The sequence below is a fragment of the Triplophysa dalaica genome, chromosome 8, assembly GCF_015846415.1.
Source record: "Triplophysa dalaica isolate WHDGS20190420 chromosome 8, ASM1584641v1, whole genome shotgun sequence".
NCBI classification, from domain to species: Eukaryota; Metazoa; Chordata; class Actinopteri; order Cypriniformes; family Nemacheilidae; genus Triplophysa; species Triplophysa dalaica.
In genome coordinates this window covers 12,564,799-12,580,321 of record NC_079549.1, presented here as the reverse complement: position 1 = coordinate 12,580,321, position 15,523 = coordinate 12,564,799, and positions in this window count along the sequence as shown.

Here is a 15,523-nt window from a genome sequence, read left to right as displayed (position 1 = left end):
TTTTTACAGTGAGGAGAATTGTAAAGTCCTTTTTTGAAATCCAAAAATGTGTTAAACTCTCAGTAAAAGTTTTGAAATGTATACTTTAAACATGTTTAAAAGTAATATAAAGGAAATGTGCTGATTCAAGTGTTTTTAGGAATATTACGTTGTCACCATCCTAAATGTATAAAGTTTGTTTTAAACTTTCCAAAACATAAAATAAGCACAATGAAATTAAATAAAAGCTGATTATTAATGATAATACATAAAGCATTTTTTTTGTTGTGCTCCTAACAAACCATCATTTAAAACAAATGGATCTGACAGCTCAGGCAGTTTATTTCAACATCATTTCATGCTTTCACTTCATTTTGTGAAGTAATGAACCAGAGGCCCCTGTAATGAATCAGAAACTCGTCCGAAGAGTTTTGCAATCCAGAAGATTTAAAGCAAGATGAACAAGTGCATTGTCATGATGTTTATATTTTGTTTCTCAGATTTTTGTCATATATAAAGTGTTTAATTACACACCTCTGAGCACTTCTCTATGCTGCTTCTGTAATTCTAAAGGGTTTTCCAGCAGATGTTTCCCCATGAAAAGTCTTTCTTCACTGGATCAGAGTTCCAGATGATTTGTTTCTATGCCTGGGTGTCCTTCAGTCACCGCTTTTTTTGTATTCTAAGGCATTTACTGTAACGAACAAAGGCAGCTTAATATTAAAATGCTGGAGCAATTTCAGAGATTTGTGCTAAAAAGGTCTTTAATTCTCTTAAACCTCATGTGGTGCTCGGGTCATTTTGATCTAAAAATATATATTTTACCCACAAATACTAGTAAATGTTTTTGGATTGGACTAAAATTTGGTGACTTTGTTCACAAAGTTTAAAACAAACTCTGAAAAAAAGATATATTTTTTGTTGCTTTTTATGTTTTTCTCCTCCTTGTTATCCTTCTGGTGTTCCTGGGTCAACATGACCCGCCTACCAAAGAGAGCTTATAAATCACACGTTATGCAATTTTATCAGCAAATAATGGATTCTGTCTTTCTGTCAACTTGTTTTGTTTCATTTAGGACTTGTTTTGTGTTTCTTTTTCAAGCAGATTATTAGTTGGCCCAGTTAATAGGAATTAATCTGAATGGAAACAAATTGACAAAAAGATTTAATACAATATTTGGTGATAATATAACAAATTGAGTGATATAAACTCTCTTTGGTAGGCGGGTCATTTTGACCCGTGAACACTACAGGTGTGATTCTGTGCCATTTTGTACACAATTAAAGTATTTCAAAACAAAATTTCTGGTTAAACAAATTAGTCTAGATTAAAGTAGACTAGTGTGAACAACAATGCAAAAATTTTTAACACTTTATTTAATGTTGTCAAAATTATTACACATTTTTTTTCATTCAAAGACTGAGTTGCCTAATCTCAGATGAACTAGGCCTATGATTAATCCGTTTGAAACCCAGTCATAAATGAAAGAAAACAATTTGACAAAAAGATTGAATCCAATTTTGGGGGATAATATTGCAATAATAAGTGATTTTTTTGCAAAAGACAATCACAACATAGTTATATTAGGCAGTCAATGAGCAATGGGATGTGGAATGTAGCGCAGTTATTTATATACCCAAATAACATGGAGTAGTGCTGTATACTTCAATTACAATCTCATTTGAGATAGCCCAGCCATGAAATGATGCCATTCGCTTTGCCATTAATTCGAATAAGTAGATAAGAGTAGATTCAGTTCACAATCCTTTAGCTGAGTCACCTGAAAAAGTGGAAAAAAGGGGATGTCTATTCCGACCTGAATTTCTGTTGAGCCTTTCTCTTTTACACAGCAGCTATGAATACAAATTTAACATTTTAATTCATGAACATTATAAGATGAAGCTGTTTCATAAGTTTGAAGACTGATGGCAAGCACTTCGTTCTTTGATAGAGTGAACTGACATAGTTTAAATGTTTCAAACGAGAGAAATACCAAAAGGTTGTAACCTGAGGAGTTTTTGCAACCTATGCAGGGTTCTAAAAATGCACAGGATGAAATGATTTTGCTTTTGATTACATTTACATTCGGGTGATGAGAAATGTACTGCTGTGAGTCAGAGAATCAGGCTTCATATTGAAGGGACTCTCAGGGGTCACAGCAGGGGTTTGTGGATAGGGGCCAAAGCCCAATTAAACTCAAATTATCTCTCAGCCTCATTGCAGCCCTGACTTATCTTTCTAGACAAGACCGATTCAAGGCATTTATCGATCAGAATCTGAACATGCTCACAGAAACCATGACAGTTCACTAAAATCACGTAGCAATGTTTTTTATTTATTCTGTTATTTAATTGTGCTATTCAATTTTAATATTTATTTGATTTTTACGTGCAATTCATTATATCATTTAAGTCCTTCTGAAACCTTGAATTTTCAAATGGCCATTTATTAGGAAATGGAAAAAACACAGTAGTTTGCCAAGCACTTTTAAATCATTCTTATTAGTTAGATATTTGCAAAAACAGTGACAAACATAAAAGGGGACTAAAAACACTGATTTATGACAAAAATAATCATGAAATGCGGAGAATCAAGGTTTCAGAAGGACAGCAGTGAAAGCCTATACATGTGGGGGTAGTTGGGGGCACATCTCATTTTGAGACACATGTGCTTCAGATAATCCTGGGATTTTAGTTTCAAATGGCTTGTGCAAACATCTGACGAATATTTTCTTTACAGTGATGCATTTTATGATCATTTTCGCACAGTTTTTGAAGTCTTTTACACTTATTTCTGCAAAGCAACAGTAACATTGGCAATGGGGCTATATGCATATGGGGCGATGACGTACTGTGCTTAAATCTCGCCCAGCTAACCCACGTCCGCTCTCATTGCGCTGAGGTAATTTTTCATCAAGTGATAACCATGTGATTAAGAAAATGTTCAAATTTCACCATACCGACAACACTAAGACTGAACATTGCTATATGCCGCTGTGATCATGTATCGTATAAGTGCAAAAGTTAACTTTGCTTTTTTCATATTTGTGAATGTAGCTTGGAAAGGATAGCTTGAAGGTCTTTTCCTTTTTGGTTGTCAATGTATAACGTTGTGTTTGGATAATAAGACTCCAAAGTGCATCTTGAAGCGACCGAGTGAAAAACGCCATTGTTACCTATTGAGGCTATGTGTGCTGGATTACAGAACTGGCTGAGATTTAAGCGGACATACGTCATCGCTCAGTGTGCATACACCCAATTCTTTAGTGTGTTATTTACTGTAGGAATGATTTGCTGTTGAATTTTTCATCCTCTTGAGATTTTGAATATATTCTGTTTTTGCCCATGAATGAGTTCAGCTGTGTAATTTCTTTGCCTGCGAATGTATGGTATGTACATTCAACAGTGTCTCTTTCTTTTAAATGATCACTGGTGATTGCTCCAAGACAAGGCCTGATTATACGAAAAGTTTCCAGAATACATTTAATTCATCCCCAGTGCAACCTGAATCAGGGTGATAGATAGATTTTGATGTCAGAGATCACAAATGGATCCAAATTGCCTTGACCAAATCAGTTACATTTTCCAATCGACGGACAGGTCCTGACAGATTGCGGGTCATGCCGTGGGCAGCTGCAGCGCTCCAGATGTGCATTCTGGGATGACGGGATCAAAGTTAAACACTAGCAGATGTTTCCGCGCCCTCCTGGGCAGACGCAGCAGGAGAAAGGAAAGGTTGTCCTCCTCCATCCAGCCATTCCGAAGGGAGCGAGAAACATGGAACCCTGGACCGTTGCGTGGTTCACATGTCAGCAAACTCCCCGAACATTTAAATCACTTGCATTTTAAATTCCCTCTGATAGCTGGAGAGATGAATGTGGAAAAGGTCGAGAGCGGGTTGAGAGATGGGTTACAGCACTAGAGAGGAGAATGGGGAATGGAAAGGAAATGAGAGGTATAAAAGCTGTGGAAAGAATGAAAAAAGAACGAGGTTCAATGAAAGGAGAGGTGGACCCGGGTGAGGTAGGAAATACGGAACGGAGCATGCCAAAAAAGAAAGACGGAAGAAAAAAAGAAAGGGTTAGGTGAAGGATAGCATTTACCTTTTCTCCTGGAGAGATAATGGGCTCTCTGGGGCGCTATAAAAGTTTCATTCTGTCCCACCTCCTGGCAGCCAAGAGTAATGACAGTGGTGTTCAGGTCAACAGGGTCACTTCATTGAAAAGTTGCAGTTCTGTAACCACCAGAGAGAGCAGCTTGATGACGAATGTTTTGACAATGTTTTTACAACGTCCTTACAGACCACAGTGAGGATAAATTCTGTGACAGCATGACTTGTGTTGGTAAATTCTCCCGTTACACATAACCATCACTCTTGCATAGCAGAGACCACAGGGCTCAGTTCATCATAATTGGCACAACAATCAAATGATATATTTAATAAACAAAACCTATTGGAAAAGTGATATAAACTCTTTCGCAACAAGCACTTCAAGTACTTTAATTTGATTAGCCCATTCGAAGAGATCATTATGATAAGTACACAGTGTTTTTATACAGTATAATTTTGCTTGACTTTGTCCATTGTATCTCAGACGGCAGTATACCGCTGTCAGAGTGCCACATCGCTACCTTCATAGTTCAATCTTTATGGGCACCCCAGGTTGATACGTGTAGAATGTTTTGTGACTCGTTTTCTTCTATCTTTAGTATCTTTCAGCTAACCGAACAAATCCATAATTAATCTAGTATAAATGAGCAAAATACAATTTTGCAAATATGTATTAACTTCTACTTTACAAAAGAATAATAATATCTTACCATGATATTAAGTCTGTGAGTGTCTGTAACACAATGAATGTAGACTTCAGTGTTATCAAACACAGTGTAAGCAGGCATGTAGGCATAAATTGTAATTCGCAATAATAAAGACACATTTACACAGAATTAACCACAGTGAGAAAAGAAAGACACCTCACATCTTTTTATTCTATTTTTGCTCTCTGAAGAAAAGAAACAACATCTTGGAAAGAATGCGCTCAAAAGTTTTTTCATGACTAGAGCAAAAATATGTGAGGTCTAACAATTATTGTCAGACAATGTTCTGTAGCGATATATTCCTGTTGAAAACACACAGCTGAGTTACAATCGCAAAGATCTGACAAAGAACTAAAATAAAGACACACAACAGGTGCTATCGGAGAGGAAACCGCTGGCTAAACATATAGCTGAATAAAATGGGGGTTGAAACCTTCCTAAACATTTAAGGGAAACACTGTTTTTTTCTAATGCACAGTAGTGATTGTAGATTTTAGTAATTGAATGAACGCCAGAGGATCATGTCAGCACAGAGACGTCTCTCCATTACACTATATTCATATTACATAACATAATTCACCTCAAAATGTGACTTAATATTGCTGCTTTCAGACTGCAATCGGCATATAAAGTGGACTCCACATAGTGACAGTATTAAGCCATCTTAAATAAGATTGTGAGTAAAATTAACATGTATGTTTAGTCAAAGGGAAATGCAAAAGGGAAACTGCATTCATTTCACAGAAAGTAAAGCCGGAGTAGCTACTTTCTCTAAATTGTAACGTATATAGTTTTGATAAAAATCGTTCTGACTGGTTACAAAACAAGCGTGTTTTGAAAATAAACCATTATAGAGTTGAGATTTTTTTTAACAATGACTTATGGCCTTGGTTATATTTATTAATGACATATTTTAATAATATTTTTTACTTTTAGTAATTGTTCTATATTTATATATTTATTATTCGGTTAAATTCTTTAAAGTTTGTGAAATGTTTATAAATTACTAGAGATTTATTGACTTACCATATTTAGCCTGCTTCAACAAATCAGCTTTCAGTTTGAAATTATTGCATCATCAAGCCAGCGTGAAGTTAGCGCGACAAGTGAAATTAAAAATGAAACCAAAATATCAATGAAATTATTTCGTGATATCACACAACATTTATAAGCGTTTGTTTGGTCATAGATGTCACTGCTCGATTTGTTAATTTGTTCAGTGATTATCGCCAAGCTGCGGTGATTAAAAATATTATAATATTATTACTAATCAAGATTATTAAAATATCAGGAGCTATCATCATCTGTGTAGTAGAGCGTGATTGTCCAGAAAGAGCAGAATAATAAACGCTGCACTGGTTTTATCGGTATTGATGACATATCACACTGATCACCAGTGAATTCTAATCTCTGCTTGACCATCATTGCATTTGTAAAGATGTGAGAAAACTCTTTAGATGGTTTTATTTAAGAAACAAAGTATTTAATGTTAACTGTTCAGTAAATGTCTTTGCTGAATTTACAGTATGATGTCAAGCAGCTGTGACTTTGTATATGGAGGGGCTCAGAGATGTTGTCGCTAAGAGCATCTTGTTAGCAACTGCCGCTTTTAAGACACAATAAGTCTTTAAAAATATGACAAGGGGATTATAATTGGTGTGTTTTATGTCACGTCAAAATATTTAGAGGTTCTGTTTACCACAGACTTATTTCGGGCGATTGACCAAAAACACATGGGCTTTGGAGCAATGGAACCGGAAGTCATTAAATGTTAACTCGCTTCCGGGTTTTGCGTACAAAAATCCCTCATCTCTGCAGCTCCCTATTGAATCAATAACGTAAAGTCAAAGATTCTCACATGTTTTTCTCATGTTTCCTGTAGCTCATTGGAACGCAATGTCGTGTGTTCGATCCCAGGGGATTACACCCATGTAAATCGATAGGATAATTGTAATGTAAATTGCTTTGGATAAAAGCTGTCAAATGCATAAATGTACATGTATTTATTTAGCAGCCCGTTCTGCCTAAAATGACTTACAAATGAATGCAACAAATACAGTAAAGAAAAAGAAGTTAATTAAGTGTACTTAAGTTGTGTTAATTTAGTAAATCGCTTTAAATTTGTCAAAATGGAGTGTTGGTTTCTATAAAAACTGCATGAAACACGGAAAGGGAAGTGTTGACTAAATCTCAAATTGTGAATTAACAGATAAATTTAAGTCGTGTGCACTCAGTCTGCGGTACAAGCTGGTGGTGTGGTTTTAACAGTAAAATATACTAGATCATGGGTGCTTTAGGCCAGAACTAAGATTAAGGATTCTGCCTTTATGGAGTTCACAATTTGTGTGCCGCTAGCGGTGTAATTAGGATGATAACTGATTTTGTGGGATCATCTGTTGCCGTGATACAGTCTAATTAACCTATTTCTAGCTGGCCCGGTGCATTTATGGCCCTAATGAGCACTTCCAACGACAATGGAGAAAAACCACTAGACAAAGCCTGTTCCCCAGTGGCCTTATTTAACAGATATAGTGGAGTGATGTTTCATGCCCCTAATCCACCATATAGGAGAGGGTAGACAGTTAATGAGGGAATTTGGTCATTTTAGTACCACCTCAATCTCGTTATGCGGTCCCAAATGCACACGGTTATTGTAACCCGGAATGTGTCCCAAAGCCAGTGCCTCTTTCACAAACAGGATGTATGACAAAAGCAACATAATATGGCAACATGTACATGGCATATACTGTTCACATGTAAAGAGATTGTGAAGACAGGCAGACAGGTCTCATGAAGTCAATAAATTATTAAATACTCTTGAATTTCAGTGTTTGTATGTAAAGTGAGACTCAATGTATTTATACATTATTCTTCCTTGATGAATTATATTTACGTTGTGTTGTCTGGGCTGGTGACCAAATTGCTTTGAGTTTTCCACTTTAAAGTAGTATTGATGTTTCTCTAATTGGCTCTTATAATGAGAGGAGATATGGAGGAGAGGTACAGTATGTTTAAAGCAAGGCTCATTTAGCGTGTAGGTCATGTTGATGTCTGCGGAGGAGGTGTTTTATTTACATTATACTATTTGTTTTTAATTACTTGTATAAATTAATCCCTAGTCAGTGGTATTGGATTCTTGGGTTCAAGCATTCTTGCTGATACTTCAGGATGCTTTAATGGCTTGAATAATATTACAACCTGAGTAGAGCAGGATAAACCATCAATTCAGTTTATGTTCAATGATTCATATAGAATAGAACAAATTCAGCACATGTGGTTAAATGGAAATTTAGATGTCATGACATCATGATTAAAAAAAAATTAGGTGACATTTTCTCTGTAACCCATGAAAAGTTACCTGAAATGTGATGTTTTAAACAGAGGCAGAAGTTAGGTGTCTATACTAGACTCCATTGTATAGAATCCATTGTATCTCATTTTGTATCGTCGTCGCTGCTGGTGTGGAGTAAGATGGAAAAGATATAGCTAATTTATTGGTTTTCGCAAGAAAAATTTAATAACATAATAAAAGAAATACGTTAAAAATAAGGGCACAAATCAGTTCTCTTTCAGCCTGCAAATAGATTCATCTGTTTACACTGTCAAAATAAGTTGACTTATGCTAAGCTAGCAAAGCATCGTATTTTGCATCTACTCATTGTCCAGTTGTCATATGGGTCAATTGGTTCTTTTGTCTTGCCCATATAAAACTACTTTTGTCCTTTTTGCTGTGACAAATATTAGCAATTGATAGTTCAAGGCCAAGATCCATGTCACAGCATTGCATGAATGAAGAGATTGAGTTTATCTATTATCCTTTGTCAAAGAATTTTGTAATTGTGTATAAAACTGTTAAAACATAAACAGAACAGACCCACGGGTTACAACACTTTGAGACTACCTTTGCCTACCTGTATTTATTATTCACAACTGTGCTAAATGCCAGTTTCTGCATAACATACCACGACAAGTTTGTAATTTTGTTCTCCTTGTATATTTTAAAAGTTTTAATAATTCAAAAAAGATTTTACTTGATCAAAAATAATTAATTTCTGTAATTAATTTATCTATGCAATGCTTAAGATTTATATAAGGTTTACTTATGACAAAGAATGTTTATTGGAACTTAAATCAGCACTGATGAAGCTTCTGTTGGAGTTTTCCACAGCAGGAACTTTCAGGAGAAAGTTGTTTGTTGTTTTCCTCTGTATGATAAACAGACCCTGAAAGCTTTCAGGCAGCATCATTAACTATGTACGACAATGCTCATGCCCCTCAAACTGCACAAATTAATCATTTTAATTTAATCCCATCGTCCTAATCAAAGGCCCCGACTTCTGTTTTATTTAGTGCGCCCTTAACCTTAGTAATTAACTTATGCATGAATTTATTATTTCAAGATTCCCCTGATGTGGCCTATTTAACCACATGCAAATAATATTTAGGGCGTCAGATTTTATATTTGTTCAGTTTTAGGAGAAAAAGGGGTGACACTTAGCCTTATTGTGTAAATTTATTCTTATTGTTTATCTATTTAAAACAGTAACTGAAGGCGTTAATGTTATTCCTCTTTATTCCATTGAATGCATTGAATGTATACTGTTTAAACCCAAAATATTGTGTGCATCATAGTGCTTTTTCACAAATTATATAATTGATTTTCCTCATTTTGCCTACCGCATTATCCTGCTGTGAAACCTTTGCTGTTTAGATATTTGTATTTCATGGTATATGGCATGATCAAACAACCATATCTAAAAGACTACAACAAACACCTTCAAAGAAAAAGCATATTTCTCTTGTTTGGGGGAAGATGATCAGCATTCTAATTGTCTGAGAAAATGCCGTCAGCGGAAAAGCAATGTCAATCTGACAGGACAGTGTCACCCCGGGCTAGAATATGTCCTTTCTTCTGATAATGGAGGAGAGGAATGTGAGATGACACTTAAGGGAGGAGCTTTAGAGGGTCACTCAGAAATGACTGTATGTCTCTTCCCCATATCCTCACAATCTATAGTAACACTATTTATCCGCAGGTCATCAGCCTTAAAATAATTATTGTGTTGGAAAAAAACATTTTATGGAAAGTCTAGTATGATGACAAAGTGCAGTGATGTTCCAGCTATCCTCTGAAAGTAATGTTGAGATAGAAGGGGAGGATGTGGACTAAGAAGAGATTTTTCCTTTTTTCTATGAGGTTATTACAGCTAGTTTTATTGACTTTATCAAGCAGAAAATTGTCGATGTGAAGCTGTTTTCTTAGTATTGCGCTACGTTCTTCTTTCTGTCTACCTAGGTTATTAATTTGGTTGCTGTGTGATGGTTTTTTGTCTTCTAGAATGTGTTCCTCGCACCTCTTGTGAATGCACCTTTATTGTACCTGCTGTTGTCTTTACTCAGAAGTGAAACTGTGAAACCAAAATCTAACGTTTGTAGTTATTTGTTTTCTTAGTAGTTATTTGTTCACCTGTTTTAAGCGTCCTATTTGCTTTGGTCTGATTTCATTGAAATGTCCTCTCTTCTCTCTCAAGAGCTCTTGATCTTTCACCTCCCTCCATGCTTCCAATACATAGCCGGCCTCATTGATAAGCATTCAGGTAAGGTTTTCTCTCCCCGGTGCAGCTTTGCGGCAAGAGGCTCTCGCATTTAAAAGGCTTTTTGAAGTTGTTGGGAACTGCTGGCACTTTCTTTTTAGAGCTGCTTTCCCAGAACAGCACACCTTGCTCTCCATCCAATAAGGCGATGCATTTGCTCTAAACACATGCAGCTTTCTACTCGCCATGAATTAATTCGACAGAGTTATGACCCTGAAGGGCCGTTCAGCAAAATCCGCTTTTGAATTTGCACAGACCTCTCGTAATGTACTGGCCCCCACCATTACTTCTCCGAGTGGCCATTTTCAATTAATCCCACTGCATAATGCATGACTACATTTAACAATCCAATGAACTAATATGGAGTCTTTGGCTGGAGAGGAACTCTGTTAATGGTTGTAAAATAGAGTTATATCACTCGCAATGTATTCATTAGTTTACTTAGTGACTATGGAGGTACGGTGCTTGTTGGGTCTGGGCAGCTTTTGGCAGTGGCTTGTTAATGTTCGTCTTGTTTCCTGTGAAGAACTATAATGAGACGTGCAGTTTTTTCTTGCCACTTTTGGATAAAATGTTTGAGAAATTTGGAAGACGCAATTTTCTTTAATGATAGTGAGATTTTTTTTAATTGACATCCCCAAACTGCAACATTTACTCTAAATATAAAACCAGTGTGTGGCAAAAAAACCAGGCCTGGTATTGTTGTTTCCCAATTAATGTAAGATGTGAATGAACTGCATTTTAATTTGAGGTTTGACATGAAAGTTCTTGAAGGGAAAAGACAGACACGGATGTGGAAAGATGGACAACCGGTTCTTCTCCCCTCAGGCCATCTCGGTGACATACTTTCTGCTCTTCCCTCCGCTCTCATTATTTTTCTTCCTCTCCACAGACGAACATTTCCAACAACTCCAATAAAAGCTAATTTTGGGCCAAACCTGTCAAAAAAGTCTCTCCCCACAGTCATGCGACTGCTCACTAACTAAACACCTTCACTGGTGACTAAAGTATGACCAAGGATGACTTCTGAGTAGGCATGTGTGACACCAGATCTGCTTCTTACTCTATAGGATGTTAAACTACTCTGCACAACATGGGTATTTGCAGAAAACAGTGAGTTGAAAATTCAGAAACACTCCCACAGACACACCATCTTACACATGAATTTCACAAGCGGCCTGAGGGCTTTTAAAGCTGCGGATCGTGGAAGTGAAACATGAGCAGTCTAGTAATGAGAAGGATTTGAGGCGTTTTCCAGGGGGAAAGGCAATTTCTCAAAGTTTTGTGAAACGGGCCCAAGTTCACAAGCAGGTCAAGCGTGCTCCGCGATCTCGCTCCTCTTACAAATGTCCATCAACAGATCGTTTCAATCACAGCTTTGGTTGGGGGGGTTTCAGCGTACACAGTGACAACTGAGGGTTTCATTAGTATATACCACCAGCTGGATATGCCAGCGAGTCGAGCTGATCTATTTATAAATCGAAGTGAACCCTACGCACCAATGATGGAGAAACAAGTCTTGATTTTTGCTGCATTGAACGTCTTCTCTGGGAGCACCCATCAACATCATCTTTCCATTTGTAGTATGACTTCCGGCTGAGCTGTCAATCATTTTAATGACCTGTCTGTTTGTGTCAGAGCAATCCATCTTCTGTGACAGGGTGAGACTCACTTGCGTCGAGTTGATTCAAGTGCTGAAATGAGCTAATGTTCTGACGGACATCCTGTTGTTATATCTGCTCTGATCTGTCACGGTTTACAGTATAGTACAGTATATAAGGGGGGTTGTATGTATCTATGAGGTATTTATAAGAACATTCAAAACAATGTTAAAGGGATTGTTCACTCAAAGTTTGGTAAGTGAACAACGCAATAGCCATTGACTTCTTTAAAATATCTTCTTTTTTGTTCTGCGGAAGAAAGAAAGTCATACAGGTTTGGTTTGACAAAAGGGTGTGTAAAAGAGGACAGAATTTTCATTCTTGGGTGAACTACCCCTTTAAGATTATGGATGATGGTGGTTCTTTTTTTACAAAATGCATAAAATCTTTAGAAATATTAACTTTTTGTGGAATATGCTTCAAACGATGACAGTATCGGCGAACTGTTATTGATGTTTTGAAAACACAGGCTTCATTTCCTTACCATGACAAAATCTTGTTTCTGCAGCAATTGTGTTGATTTATTAGAGCCGCTTACTGAACAAAGAATGCTTTGCATGGTCACGATAGTATATTGATTTCATCACTTGGAAACAATTCTGCCTTCAATTTTGGTTCAACTTTGCCAGTAATTCTACTTGATTTAGAAATTAAGCTTTGAGAGGCCCTCCAAGGGGACAGTGAAATACTGTACTTCAACAAAAATATCAGGATATTGTTATATCCATTGGTATAATAGTGTAATTGTTTCAATCTGGCGAATGTAAAAAACTCTGCTTCTTACTTTTCACAGGCGGACTGAATAAAAAGGCTCTGGGATGTCTGGTTGGCTGTTAGACCCTAAAGCATCTTTGACCAGAATTGATTAGCATTTAGCAAAGGTTGCCTTCTTTCGAGGCATCATGAACTAACTTCACTAAATAGACATTGAAATTAATGGGAACTCTTACGATAGCTCTCTCCTGATGCTAAAGATAAAATAAAGATTTCTCCTACTTAATGTTTATCATATATGAATGATAACATTATGGGTACACTGGGAAGACTTATCATGTCATGGAACATCTCAGCCAAGCCAACAAAACAGTTATGTAACCACAAAGTTCTGTTTTCCAGAAGCGCCTGTTCTCGGTCTAATTCCAAAAACTCTCATAATTCTTTTTAATCTGCCGTGATATGCGGAACGTACTCGGGAGAGAAGACCTCCAACCAGATCTTACTGCAGACCTCACCGGTCTGCCTCCTCCGCCGTACGATTAATGATTCAATATTGTTATCGGCGCACCTTACACATACACCCTCTGCTAACGTGTATTAATAATAATGATAGGTTTAATAATTGAACTAGCATTAAATGGCCCCAGTAGAGCTGTGTTTGATTGTTCTTAATGAATTCTGCCGTTCAGGCTTTTGTTCTAGCTAATGACAGAGGGGGTGTCTGCAAAGAGGCCGGCGTTCTGGAATAGATTAATAGATCGCACAGGATTGAACTCCATTGTCGTGGATATAATGAGCTGTCAGTTTGCAGTTACACAGGCCGAGTGTAAGTTTTCATTCCCGCTCTGAGTTAAAGGAAAATAGAGGATGAGGAGCTATGAAAGAAATAGAGAGTGATCGTCATGGAGACGGCACCAGAGAATGGCAGTGAAGGGAACAACCAGACGGAGTTCAAAAGGGCAGGAAACTTGTAAGACAGGATGTCGGTCAATTAGAGAATATAATTTCTTTCATAAGCAACAGGATGAAGACACTTAACCTTCTCACGCACTGTAGTGACCTCAACCGTCGGGTTCCTCTAATGTAGGTGCAATGTTTTTCATCACAGTTCTCTCGCTGCCTGATTTCTTTGTCATTACGCAGTACTAGGGATCAGATGGAAACTAGAGATTTTGTAAATATTGTACTGTGAGCATGAATGAGGTGGGGATTAATGAAGGACTAAAATCCTCTGCTTATTGCGTTAATTGTCAGTCACAAATGTAATGTAAAAGCATTCTTACCTTGTGAGGAATGTTCAGCTCGTTGTGTTTTGTTATCAGTGTCTACGGGTTGACAACATACAGGTGGTAGTTTGAGCTTGTGTACAAGAGCCCTGAAAGCCCCAGACTGGACCGTTACAGAGATATCCTGTCTGTATTGTGCTCTTGAGCAAGGCATTTACCTCAGGCTGTTCCCAGGTGACTGTCCCCGCAGTTTCCCATGTAACTAGGAAAGAAAAGTATACAAAAAAAGACCATTCCCTTACCATCGCTTTAGTTAGTTTCTCGTTCAGGCGAGTCTTTTCTCGGCCAGCCTACCCCAATTCCCATGTTGCCGGCTTAGCTGAATCCGCCAAACGTCCCCTTAAGCGCATTCAAAATGCTGCTGCTTGACTTGTTTTTAACCTCTCGGACTTATAGGTCTGCTCAGGTCTCAGGACTGTCTGCCAGGGTTTGGGAGTGAGGATTACCCTTCTGAAAATTATCTGACCCTTCGGTCCTGAATTGCAGATGCAATAAAGTGCTAGTTTTCGACTGCCTTTAGGGACTCACCTGTACCAAATGTGTAGTTTACAGGAGCATTCTATTTACTTTGTTTATTAGTAGGGAAATTATTTAGTAATTTGTTGAGAAGTATCCATCTATGCATTTCAGTAGAACTAAAGATTGAAGTCTATGTCAACCCAAAGTTGAGATTGACTTCCTAACATGGCATATTTCTAAGTAAAACAAAATGTTGAATGAAAAAATAGGGGCGTGCGTTGTTTTTGAATGTGAATTTCTGCGAAGTAACTGGATCTAGAAAAGTAGTTTGGAATGGATCTTAAAGCAGATCGACATGATCTCAGAGGACTCAAAAGGATCGCCATTCCAGAGCAGAAGTAGGCTCCTGACAAGGAGGACAGGATCATGTGACCAACATCCTAGACAGTTCCTTTAAATTAGGGGTCATTGAATGACCCCTTACTTAAAGGAACAGTTCAATCAAAAATCAAGTTTCTATCTTGATCTGTGTACATTTATTTATACTGATGGACACAGAGAAAGATATTTGGAGAAATGCTTGTAACCAAAGAGTTATGGGACCCCCCTGACTACTCTAGTAGGAAAAATTACTTCATTGCTTTACTTTTTTGTTCTGTTGAACACAAAAGAAGATATTTTGAGGAAATAGTCCTGGGGCACTTTTTACTATTGTGAATAGTATTGGTACTACTATGGTAGTTAATGGTGTCCAAGAACTGTTAGGTTCAAGCATTTTTCCAAATTTCTTTCAACCAAACAAATACATTTATAAAACTAGAGAATGGATTATTCATGACAGAATATTCATTTTGGGGTGAACTATCCTTTTAAATCAGATTAACAAACGCTTTCCTTGAAAAATGAATTACTGGCTTTGAATACAAGACAATATCTATATATGCAAATATTCTGTCAAGTCAATTAATTAAGAGGAAGATGTCATTCATTAGAATAACATTTGGCAGTC